Source organism: Rutidosis leptorrhynchoides, chromosome 6, assembly GCF_046630445.1.
Source record: "Rutidosis leptorrhynchoides isolate AG116_Rl617_1_P2 chromosome 6, CSIRO_AGI_Rlap_v1, whole genome shotgun sequence".
NCBI lineage: Eukaryota > Viridiplantae > Streptophyta > Magnoliopsida > Asterales > Asteraceae > Rutidosis > Rutidosis leptorrhynchoides.
In genome coordinates this window covers 213213585-213227038 of record NC_092338.1, presented here as the reverse complement: position 1 = coordinate 213227038, position 13454 = coordinate 213213585, and positions in this window count along the sequence as shown.

Genomic DNA, 13454 nt, shown 5'->3' with positions numbered 1-13454 from the left:
TAAACAAGTATTGGTTAAGTTTGGACAAAAGTCAACTTTGGTCAAGTCAAAGTCAACGAAAAAGTCAACACGTTCGGGTCGGGTCCCGAACTATTTTTCTGAGGTTTTTAATCATATATAAGCATGTTAGAATAAGTTACATGTGAATCGGAGGTGCGTAGCATAGCAAATATTTTTCGTAAAATTGTAAAGTTGGTCAGTCCCTGGCCACGCCTAATGTCGCGCCGCGACTAAGGAGTGCCGCGCCGCGGCAATCAACGTGAATTGGTACCTGGCCAGTTTCAGTTGTTCAAGTCTCAACCAAACTTCAATTAAGCACAACTCGCAAACCGTAAACACTTAAAACGTATACCATACATCGTTGGAAAGATACTTTGACGAGGAATGCTACTAAACACATTTCATCAACCAAAATCATCATTTACAGTAATCAATTTCCAAATTGAATGATCAATTAATGCTCATCATAAAAGCTTCAAGTTCATAAATGCATATTGATGGTTCGGGAATTAAACGCACATATATGATACGCCGTTTCGTAGGTAATTACGTATACAATACAACTAAACACTTACAAACAACATTGCAAAGCATTCAATGCATCGAAAGTTCATTTTACTTATGTCAAACCCTAACTCAAAATCACAAATTTAACAATTATGTTTATGAAGCTATTCCATGTCAACCTACATACCAAATTGAAGCTAGTGATGCTAGTAATACATTTAATACATGCACTTTTAACATCTAACAACATTTAGGCAACCAAATCTCAAGATCAAGCACACCCATTTCAAGTTCATGCTAGTTACTCCAAACAACAAGATCGAACATATAAATCACATATTCATGTTAGACTTGAGCCATAGACACTAACTAACACTTTTATAAGTTAAAAACATCATGAACACAAAATCTAGTGTTTTTAGAAAGTTACCCAAATGCAATGAAGTTGGTATGGAATCGAAGAAGAAGTTGCAAGGATTCTAAATATGTAATTTGTTTTGATGAACACTTGCTAGATCGAAAATGGATGATGATTCTTTGTTTGGGTGCTTGAGAGAAAAAGGATGGAAGTAGTAAAGAGATTAGGAGGTGAATGAATGGAGGAGATGGGGGTTTGACTCTTTGACTAAGTCACCTCTTTGCCCATTTGACAACATTAGTCCCTCAAGTTTGATTCGGGTGCGTGAAGTACCTAAACGAGATATTTTAAGAACGCGTATTAACGGAAGATTTTATAATTACATAACGGACTTTAAAATAGTATAACGGAAGGTAAACAGAAAAAGACGGGATGTTACATTACCTACTTCTTAAAAGAAATTTCGTCTCGAAATTTAAGTAGGCGTAGTAGTCGTAGTTTCTTCCTCGGGATCTTGCGTTTCCAAATCCACGAATAAATGAGGGTATTTCTTTTGCATTTGATCTTGCCTTTCCCAAGTAAACTCAGGTCTTCTTTTGGCGTTTCAATGGACCTTAACAATCAGAATTTAGCTTTGTTTTAGCGTTTTAACGGACTGATCCACGATTTCAACCGGTTCCTCCATGAAATGAAGTTTGTCATCAATAGTAAGCTCCTCGAGAGGGATGACGACATCGGGTTCGACAAAGCACTTCTTCAAGTTCGATACATGGAAAGTAGGATGAATGGAGCTTAATTGAGGCAGAAGATCTAAACGATAAGCAACGGTTCCAACACGCTCCAAAATTTCGAAAGGACCAATATACCACGGATTTAGCTTCTCGCGTTTCCCAAAACGGATTACACCTTTCCAAGGTGCGACTTTTAACATTATGCGATCACCTACTTGGAATTCGAGGTCGTTGCGTCTAGTGTCGGTATAGCTCTTTTGACGACTTCGGGCCGTCCTAAGCCTATCTTGGATTTGAACGATCTTCTTGGTTATTTCATGAATGAGTTCGGGTCTGGTGATTTGTGTGTCGCTACTTCGGCCCAACAAAGAGGAGAACGACATTTTCGGCCATATAAAGCTTCGAATGGTGCGGCGTTGATACTCGCGTGGTAACTATTGTTGTAAGAGAATTCAGCGAGAGGCAAGTGCTTGTCCCAAGCTTTTCCGAAATCGATAACACAAGCTCGTAGCATGTCTTTCAATGTTTGAATTGTGCGTTCGCTTTGTCCATCAGTTTGTAGATGATATGCAGTGGTCATGTCTAAACGCGTTCCCAACGCTTCTTGTAAGGTACGCCAAAATCTAGAAACAAAACGGCCATCTTGGTCCGAAATAATCGATAAAGGTACACCGTGACGGGCTACGATCTCTTTAATGTAAAGTTGTGCAAGTTTCTCCATTGTGTCGGTTTCCTTCATGGCTAGAAGTGCTCGGATTTGGTAAGACGTTCAACAATAACCCAAATAGTATCATAACCGCCCACCATCTTTGGTAGTTTGGTGATAAAATCCATCGTTATCCTTTTTGTTGATGCATTTTATGCAAGTCCCTAGACATCTACCCACGTCCATTGCAGGTACAACAGTTTACAGGCCACCATGATCGCTCGTTATTATCCTATCTGTGTTTGTATGTGGTTACAGGAACTGCAGGAACGAGATTTGGATGTTTGACTATGTTAGACTTAGTCAAACGTACGAGTGAAGCTTCATACGGGTGAGTCAACAGCATGGGTATATAAATTCTTATGTTCTTCATTTTAGGTTAAGCCTCTCATTTGTTACACACACTCAGATCTGGTGAGCTCCTTCGATTCGCTCTCAGCCCAAATCACCCAGGTGGTGAATAATAGCTCTAAGTGTTGATCTAATCACACTTGATTTAGTTGTGGTTTGACTAAATTAATCTCAAAAAGCTTAACCTATTCATTAGAGGGTTTGATTCACTTATTCTGCCATTGTGTGAGTTAAATCTGTTGATTTATAAGTTCCTAGTCATGTTTCATCATTGGTATCAGAGCGTTGGTTATGATTTCAACATCATCCTAGTGATTTTTGGTGATTAAAGAGTTTATTTGTTTGGGTTTTTGAGTTTAGAGTAATTTTTAGCAAAAAGGAATCATTTTTACGTGTGTAATAGTGATTTGAGAGTGTGTTTTTGTTAGTTTAGTGATAATCCAGCTTGTGAACGAAGAAATTGAGGTTTAGCTTTAATTTCTAGGGTTTTTGAGTGATTTGTGTGTGAACAGCAGCTCACACGAGTGGGTCAAGATTTTTGATCACACGCACGGTTGACCAGACGGTTGACTTCACTCGTGAACTCACACGCACGGGTAAGCATAACCTTTTAGGTTAAGAAACTACAAGTCTGATCATACGAGTGATCACGCGGTTGATAGTGACACGTACGAGTAATCACACGGGTGATTGTCACTCGCACGTTTGAGACTTTGTGACTGGTTCTTTTGGTTAAGTTGTGACACGTACGATTGAGTAGTGACATGTACGCTTGAGTCTGTGACACGTACGGTTGATACTATCACACGTACGGTTGATATTCTAAACCACACGGTTTATCTTTGGTAAAGTTTTCAAGATGTTTAATTCAAACGACTATGCGTTAGCTGCACCGTTAGTTCAGAGCATTACGAATATGACTCAACGATTACTTCTTGCTGAAAGCGAATCCGGAAGAGGTACGAAATGTCCAAGATTAATGAATATGGATAACTATTCCACTTGGAAGTCGAGGTTTAAGATTTGGTCTGATGGTCAAGACACGAAACTTTGGAAGTATAGTGAAACCGAATTTCAATGGCCACTTTCACCTGTGATAAATGAACTGTATACGTTACATAATATGCCTTCGGAAGAACGTGATCAGTATAACTTGGAAAAGAAGATGTACTGTAACTTGACAAGTGCTCTTGATGGTCCGATTTTTCATCAATTTCTGTGTCATGATAACTCATTCAAGATATGGGAAGCACTTCTTAACTTCAATGAAGGGAATTCATCTTACCGAACAAGAAAAGGGTTAGAACTGAAAGATGAGTTTGATCGTTTTCACTGGCAAGTTGGAGAGTCTATTACAGAATTGGTTGAAAGATATCGTCATTTGCTAGCTGAAATACACAAGCATGATGTAACCATTGAAGAGAAAGATAAAGTTACTTGTCTAGCTGGAGAATTACCTTTGGAATGGAATGGTTTCGTTTAAACTATGAAAACCAGTAGAGAACTTTCTACTGCTACAGTGAACTCGTTTATTGCAAGACATCAAGAAGAAGAGTTAGAATTGTTAAACAAAGTCAAGAGGTCTAAACAAGTTCAAGACACGAAAATGTATTGTCCAAATGGTTATACATCGCCTAACAGATTTTGCTACGAACAATCAGAATATGTATGGTTTGAATGTCAGTAGTATACCTATCCAACAGTCTTCGTATCCACCACAAGTTTCACCATGTTCTCTCAATACTCAATCACAGCCTACTACCAATACTACAGAGTCATCTACACCGACTGCATCAGATGTTCTTTCTGCTCTTAAGATCGAGAACTTGAGGAAAGCTGGAAAAGAAAAGATTAGTGAAGATATAGCTTTGTTGTCAAGCCTTGTTAATTCTTATGATAGTTATCTTGATGGTCGTGTGGGTAATATTCATCTTACAACAGAAGATTATCATCAGCTTGATAAAGATGAAGCAGAAAAGATGGATATTATGTGGGGTATGGCAAATCTTGTGAGACGAGCTAGAGATTATGAAGAGTGAACTGGAAAACCAATCAGTCTGACCAAAGATACAAAAATGGTTTTGATATGAATTCTGTTGCTTGTTACAACTATTGAGAATTAGGTCATTTTTCAAGACAGTGCACAAAACAGAAGAAGCAGGGTAATCGTATTCCGTTCAAGAATCAGAACTACAGTTCTCAGATTCAATCTACAAAGCGTGAGATTTACATTACTGATAAAGTAAATGAAGCTGATACAGATGAGAGTCCGAACAAAGCTTTAGTTGTCATTCATGGAGATGATGATGACTGGTCTATCAAATTGAATGTTGATGATCAACAACCTAAAGCTAACATGGCCAGTATTTTTGAAGAAAAAGAAAACTGTGTTATCGGTCAAAGTATAATTGAGAATCTAACTGCTCGTGCTGAAAGAGCTGAAAAGTTATCACGAATCATTCGGAAAGAGAAGATTCAAAAGATGGTTAAAGATAAATTCAATAAGGCACGTGATTCAGTTCCTCGTACACCTGAATCTGGAAGTATTTCACCAACATCGTTAGAGGACTACTACTTTAACAGTTGGAAGGATAACTATGGTGATATCTCTATGTTTGAAGAAAGTCTAGAGGCTAATCAGAGTGAAGAAACATTGGTTGATTCTGACACAAAACTAGACAAATGGGGTGAAAGGACCCGTCCTAATCCATCTGGATGAAGTCTTCAACAGTTGGTCCCATTGCGAGGTTCTAACCTCTATATGCCATGAACGACTCCATGTAATATCTTTAAAATGAGCAAATGCACAGCGGAAGATTTCTTTCATACCTGAGAATAAACATGCTTTAAAATGTCAACCAAAAGGTTGGTGAGTTCATAGGTTTATCATAAAATAATAAAATTCATCATTTTGATAGACCACAAGATTTAAATGCGGCATGGTACAAATGGGCCTGAATCCTATACCCACCTGTAATGTACATGCGATATCTTTTAAATACAGTACACTTTTCTCGTATACGCAACCATTTTTCATAAATCTTAGTAACCGTACATATATCTCATGTACAAAATATAATACACATACCCTGTGTATAAAAATCATTCTCTCGATACATAACATTCATATCAATTGGTGGCAATTATCATGTTCACATAATTCAATGGTGGCAATTATCATGTCCACATAATTCAATGGTGGCAATTATCATGTCCACATAATTCAATGGTGGCAATTATCATGTCCACATAATTCAATAATAATCCGCAAAACTTCTGTCTGCATAATACTTCATTCGAGGAATGTTTTGCTTGTGTCTATCTCGTCAAACATTTATAAAAGCATTTCATGTATTCGCAGTTCAAAATATCTTTCAGAAGCATTTAATAAAGCAGTTGTAAAAATAGCGCATGTATTCTCAGTCCCAAAAATGTAAAGAGTAAAAGGGAGCAAATGAACTCACCTAATGTATTTTGTAGTAAAAATACACATGACTATATTAAACGATGCAGGGTTGGCCTTGGATTCACGAACCTATATCATTTATATATATATATATATATATATATATATATATATATATATATATATATATATATATATATATATATATTAACACATAAAATGGTAATCAAACAAATTTATATATTATTAGAGATTTAATTGTTATTTTAATTAGGTTTTTCATTAATAACCTTATTAATTATAAAAGTATTAATAAAATTATGTTATGTGTAATAAATATAGTGTTATATAACTAATTATTATTTGATAAAATAATATTGATAATGATAATAAATAAAAGTTGTTTTATTTTACAATAATAATAATAATAATAATAATAATAATAATAATAATAATAATAATAATAATAATTATTATTATTATTATTATTATTATTATTATTATTATTATTATTATTATTATTATTATTATTATTATGATAATGATGTTGATAATGTAAAAATAATATTAATGTCAAAATAATAATAAGAATAGTAATAATAATAATAATAATTTTGATAAAAATGATAATTTCTCTAATAATGATAATATTAATAGTAAAAATGATACTTTTAATATAAATGATAGTTTTTAATAAAAATGATACTATTAAATAAAAATGTTAATTTTAATAATAATAACAATACTAATAATAATAACTATAAAGATATTGATTTTACTGATAATAATAATGATACTAATATTTATATTAATGATAATAACACTACTAATAATAATACTTATTTTCCTAATAATGATATAATAATAATGAGAATAATAATAATAATAATAATAATAATAATAATAAATAGATAAATAACTACCTTAAGGAAGTAGCCCTAAAAATAATGCCCAAGTCCGGGTTTGAACCCGCGACGTCCCGCTAACCCGATATTATATCCAGAGCACTGCTCTGCCCTTACTTTTTGTTGAAATTCGTTCCTTAAATCTTTTTAACCATAATCATTTCTAGTATTTAATTATCATCATCTTATAATCATAACTTCATTATTGTCATAACATGACATAGTCATCATCATCACTACATCACCATATTATGTATATCACGTTATCATATATCATTACCATCATGCTCACAACATCATGACCTTGTCATCATTCGTCATACCCATCTAGCTACCCGTAATCCATCATCATTAACTTAACACGATTACCGTCAACATCATCATCATTATTTGGCACTTATCATTATAACTATATCAACATTTATAATGAATCATAATCATCATCTTATCATAACCACTATCATTATCGTCTTTGTAATTCATTTTAATCATCATCAATATCTAATTATCTTCATCTCCTAATCATCACCATTATCATTTAAACCGAATCATCTAGACCTCCTAAATATCATTCTCAATGATCAATAACTTAAATGTGTGTTTGTGTTGTTGTCGAATAGAACCCAGAAGGAGAGAAAAAAAATGAACCGATGGTTTGTTAGTTCATGGTCCGATATATCAAGTTGTCCCAAGCCTAGATGATCCAACAAATACTCGATCTCAGCCCAACGATCCACACATGTACCTGACCCAATATAGAACGTAACTTGGATCTCGGCCCTAACAATTAAATCAAGCTCAATAGAAAATGGTAGCCCAATAGAAAATGATCTGTATCAATTCTTTCTCCTTTATCTTTTAGTGAACAAGTGGTTCTAATTGTTAAATGGCTGTTGGCCATAAAGGTGAAGGGATACATAAAAAGTAGCACCACAATATATATAAAAAAAATCTAGCAATCATGGTCTGGTGTTTTCAACGTGAAAGGAAAGAAAGAAAAAAAAAATATACAAGATAATCAACATCAAGGAGGGGTGGTTTTGTTCGACTTTAAACCAGAACGGAAACAGTAGCAGCAGATTATGTTGGTTTGTTGGCTGTTTATAGGTGGTTGTAGGGTGTCGACTTATAAGATGATGATGAAGGTTCACGGACCGAACCATAACTGAATATTGGTAGTGAAACGATGGTGTCTCGAAGAAGAGAGAGAGAAGAGAGAGAATGACGGATTGAAGGTGGTGCAGTGTTTGTTTGTAATGTTTGTGGTGGTGATAGATAGGATGAGAGTTGGAGGTTCACGATGGTTCTCGTTGTGAAGTGGTGATGGGTTCATGAAGATGAAGTGGGTTTAATTGTTTCGGTAGTGATTAGTTATTCTAGGGTGGCAGTTGTTGGTGTAATGGGTGTAAGGTGGTGGTGTCATGGGGTTATCTTTGGTGATGATGGCGGTTACTCACAAAACAGAAAACAACTAGGTAGATGATTTCGGTTAACAAGTGGTTATGATAGACTTGGTGATGTATCACGATGGTGGTGGTGGTCATGGAGGTTCAAGATCATGATGGTGGTTCGATGATGGTGGTAATTGGTAGTGGTGGTTTATAGCCGTGAAAGGTGGTGGTCGTGTGATGTAAATGGTTGGTTGAAGCGGAATCATTAGATGTAGTATATATCAAAGTCTGTATGTTGTGTATACATATATAGTAAGCAAGTGATGGTGGATATAATTTAATATTAATAAAAATAGTCTAGCAGTAATCTCAAATTATAGAAATGTGCACATTGTGCACAGTTAGCCGCCTATTGCTTGTCTTTTAACTACTGACACTTCTCGCAGATATTATTTCGAGTCCATTGCTAAACAGTTAGCGTATAAAAGTGTTCTTAAAAATCCCAAACTTTTAGATTAAATGTATTTAATTATTTCACTCATTAACTGTTTGAAACCTGATAAAAAAGGCTCGATAATTATTTATTTCATGTTCCATTTTATATGCACGGAGTACTAATGTTTAAACTTAGAAATGTAAAAATATTTTTAACAAATCTAAAATATTCGTAATCAATTTACAGTCCAACTTTTATTTCAATCCTTCATGAACATGCACAATATCTATATTAAAACTAGAAAACATCAACCGAGTGTTACAGACGTTTACTAATTAAGCTCGAAATCATTCATTTTCCATTTACTCTCCCTCTAAATATAATCCGTTTTAAATAACAAGTTTTATCACATAAATATATATTATGTATTTTTTAAACAAATAGATTTAATATTATTTTATATATTTAGAAGTAGTATTTATATACATATATATATATATATATATATACATTTGTAATAATAGTTTTCATTATATCGCATATTATTTTACATATTTATTTATAATAATAATTTCATTCAACGATTAATAACATTTATTATGTACATATATTTATTTGTATTTATATACATATCTACTCACAAATAGTTGTTCGTGAATCGTCGGGACTTTGGTCGAGGTTAAATGAATGTATGAACACAGTTTAAAATTCTTGAGATTTAACTTAACAACTTTTCTTATCGTGTCGGAATAATATAAAGATAAAGTTTAAATTTGGTCGGAAATTTCTGGGTCGTCACTGTACCTACCCGTTAAAGAAATTTCGTCCCGAAATTTGAGTATGGTGGTCATGGCTAACAATAGAAATGTTTTCATGATGAATATGAGTTGATAATTAAAATTTTATCATCATTGATTAATATAGATAAACACTTCGATTATGTGCAGTGTACGAGTGAAGCTGTCACAAAAGAGTGAAATGAGGAATTTAAGATTTGTCTTACTTTTAACGTAGTCACGTTTGAATTTAGAAAATAAGGTGCATCTTAACTATTGACGTTGTCTAGGTTGAATTCCAGAATTCAAGGGATTTAGAGAAAATCTTCGAAATCTAAAAGATTTGATTCTTCGATGAATAAGGAAATTAAGATCTCTATATTTAAATACGGTGATCTGCCTCGGTTACTCTGTCTGATATTTCCATTACAAATTAAGCTTTTCCGTTCCATTATCCTCACCATTCCTATACTCAATTCCTAAATTCAAAAGATTATGAAAATGCTTAATCCAGTTCTGATTCTTGTTCTTATTCTCACTATCGCAACAATCATTCTCCTTTTCCAATTACCACCGAAGAAATCTATTTTTTTCTACTTCGCTCTTGGGGTTATAATATTTTTAATTCTCCCATGTCTTTATGTTGCGATAAACATTGATATACACAGTTTGTAATTCCTGTGTTTGTGATCGGCTTTATATTTTCCTTTATTTTTCGGAGCTCCATGCTCTTGTTTTCTCTTCCCGACTCCAAGTCAAGCGAATAATGGTCCAGAATTCGTAGATATAGGGTTTCGAATGATCTTAATGTTCTAAACAAGAAAGAAAGTAATAGCACGATTTGATTTGTCAAATTACCAGAATCACTGAGAATAGAACTATCAAGAATATATTTTCTTGGTATGTTCAGAGGTTAATTAAAATGAAAGAGTCATGTAACATGGCACATGATGATGGTATGATCTGTGAATCATCACGTTCCATTAGAAACTCATCATGACTTACTGTAATATAATCACGTTGGCCAAGCGCCATTATATTATACTAACTCATGCTTCAATTCCCAACACTTCTCCACAATTCATTCATAATTTATACTTAGATTTTACAAAAGTTTCCAATATTATGGAATACAGAAAGCATGAAGAAGTAGATAATTTCAGACAAAAATATTTATGAAAATATCCTCAGAATTATCGAAGATATTTATGATGATATTTTGGAATTTCTAAGTTCGAAGATTGATGAAGAAAATTTTTTCGCAAGATTTTAACATGACTTCGGGGCAAGATATACGCAGAAGACTTCATTGGATACAGAATTATCTGGATTCTTTGAATATAGGGTATGATCCTTTTATTTGTCCTTGGTTTTCTTCATGGTTTGCTCAATCCGTTTTTCAGTACCAAATTTTCTATCGAGCGTTCCCAACACTCGATTATTTATCATCAAACTCTTGGCCATCTAGGCCATCTACAATTTTACTGTTTCCACTGCATTTAATGCGGCCATATCTGGATTATCGGTTATCCATCTGTGGTGGTTTTTAAGAGAATTGTGTCTTTAGATGATTAAACACTGATGGTAATATGGTGGAATATAAAAGGTTCTCTGGTAATAATAAATGAGCACGCATATATACCAAGGTTATAATAAGGTTGTTTTGAATGGGAAGTCGATGCTGTCTTGTTGGAGCTGTGACAAAATTGGCTATTTTGAAAAAGAATTGCAAAGTTATTTTCGGTAATAACAACGCCAAAGAAGCTAGCACATATACGTTTTAAATGTCTTTCTCATGTTCCGAGTGGTTTTCAGGTGCATAGCTATATGCATCAATCTTTTCTTTCGTAGATGAAGTGTGGTTGGTTCATCCTTTTGATTGAGGTGTTTTCAAGAATCATGAAAGGTTTGGAACGCAGATTGTAATTGGCAAGATACAAACGAGGTTTAAGATGAAATCAAGTGGCAAACTTGAAGAATTGTTTAGTTTCATATGTTATAATCAATATTTTAATTCATTTTAATTGGCCACTGTTGATAGTCCATAGTTTAAAGTCCACAGTTAGCAATTTAATAATTCATATATAGTTTAATATATAACATTCGAATTAATTAATACGTATCGTGACCCGTGTACATGTCTCAGACTCGATCACAACTCAAAGTATATATATTATTTGAGAATCAACCTCAACCCTGTATAGAGAACTCGATCATTACTGCATATAGAGTGTCTATGGTGATTCCAAATAATATATATAGATGTGTCGATATGATATGTTAAAACTTTGTATACGTGTCCCGATATTTAAAGTGCGTAATAATAAATAACAGAAATTAAATGACGATAAATAAAATTGCGAGAAAGTAAATTGTGATAATTAAATTGCGGTAGATAAAATGCAACCAGTTAGCTAGGAACAGTTAGCGTGGATTCTTAACAAAATTTTTCCCATAGTTAAATTGTTTGTTTCTAACAAATTTTATTTTGTCCAATGTTTTCTTCATTATGCCACTTGTTGGATTCTCAGAAGTCAAAATCCAAATACGAAATTTGAATGAAAATGGTTACTCTGTGGTGAACAGATTCGTATATCGGTGAATGTAAATAGAATAGTAAATGTCTGTTGAATCAAATTCGAAGAATGTACAATGTAACTTATTAATGTGAAATCTAAATATTCCTCGGGTTTTACCTACCCGTTAAAATATTTTCACCATTAACATTTTGTACCAAAGAACTTTTAATTAAAATCTTTATGAAAATATATATACATATATATTTTCTTCAGATGTAATCATGGATTTAATGAGTTAATATGATATTAATCTCATTTGCTTTTCGGTTTGAGCTGGAATAAGTAATCTCTAAAACTCTTTGAAACACATATTCTTCGCAGAATATTTATGAAGTTATGGTTCAATACTTCATTGTTCATTGTTGTTGGTACTCATCGGTATATATGGTGCGTATGATGTTGTCGTTAGTGGTAAAGATTTTGATGTTGAGGTGTGGGATGCAGATGTTGATGTTGGTGGTACTGGTTATGCTGCTGGTGCTGCTGCTGGCGTTTGTAACCTTCACACCATATTCTCTAAAGCCACTACCCGAGTACGAAGTTCGTTAACTTCTTCCATCACCGCGGGATGGTTGACGGTTAGAACGAGCGGATAAATAAGGTTTAGAATTGTAGAGATTATGTAATCATTGAGAGCTATTCTGGATATGAGAGTGAAAATGGTATTTCGGTTTGGTTCGCCAGTAAGTGTTTCAGATTGTTCACCAAGAGGTGAATTCGGTTGGTGGAAAGGATCACCTTCTTCTTGTCTTCAATGATTTAGTATACTACAAACCCATCAGATGTATTGGGGATGGCTGATTGGTTGATTCATTCTGGGGACACTGCTTTCGGAGCTTAGGTGAAACTCCATATCAGAATCCGAGGAACTTGAACTGGTGACGAGTTCCATTTCATACGATTGAATAAAGGAATTTTTGATATGAAATGAGTTCCGGCTATCGGATGGTATTCTAATTACATAGAATATCTATATATATATATATATATATATATATATATATATATATATATATATATATATATATATATATATATATAGAACAAAGGATTTCGTAGATTACGGAGGGATTTACAGAATATGTCAGGCAAAGTTTTACAGTAACAGATCCGCTAAGATATGAATTTATCTATACACTGTTTATGCAATAGAGGCAGTAAGACATGTCGACTAAGAATGATAAGCAGGTAATTTCTTAAGGATGATAAGCAGATGATTTCTGACTAGAAATGATAAGCAAAACTTTTGACACGCAGACACAGTCGAAGTTCAGACTCTCTAATGCATCTAAATAACTATCAGTTAGA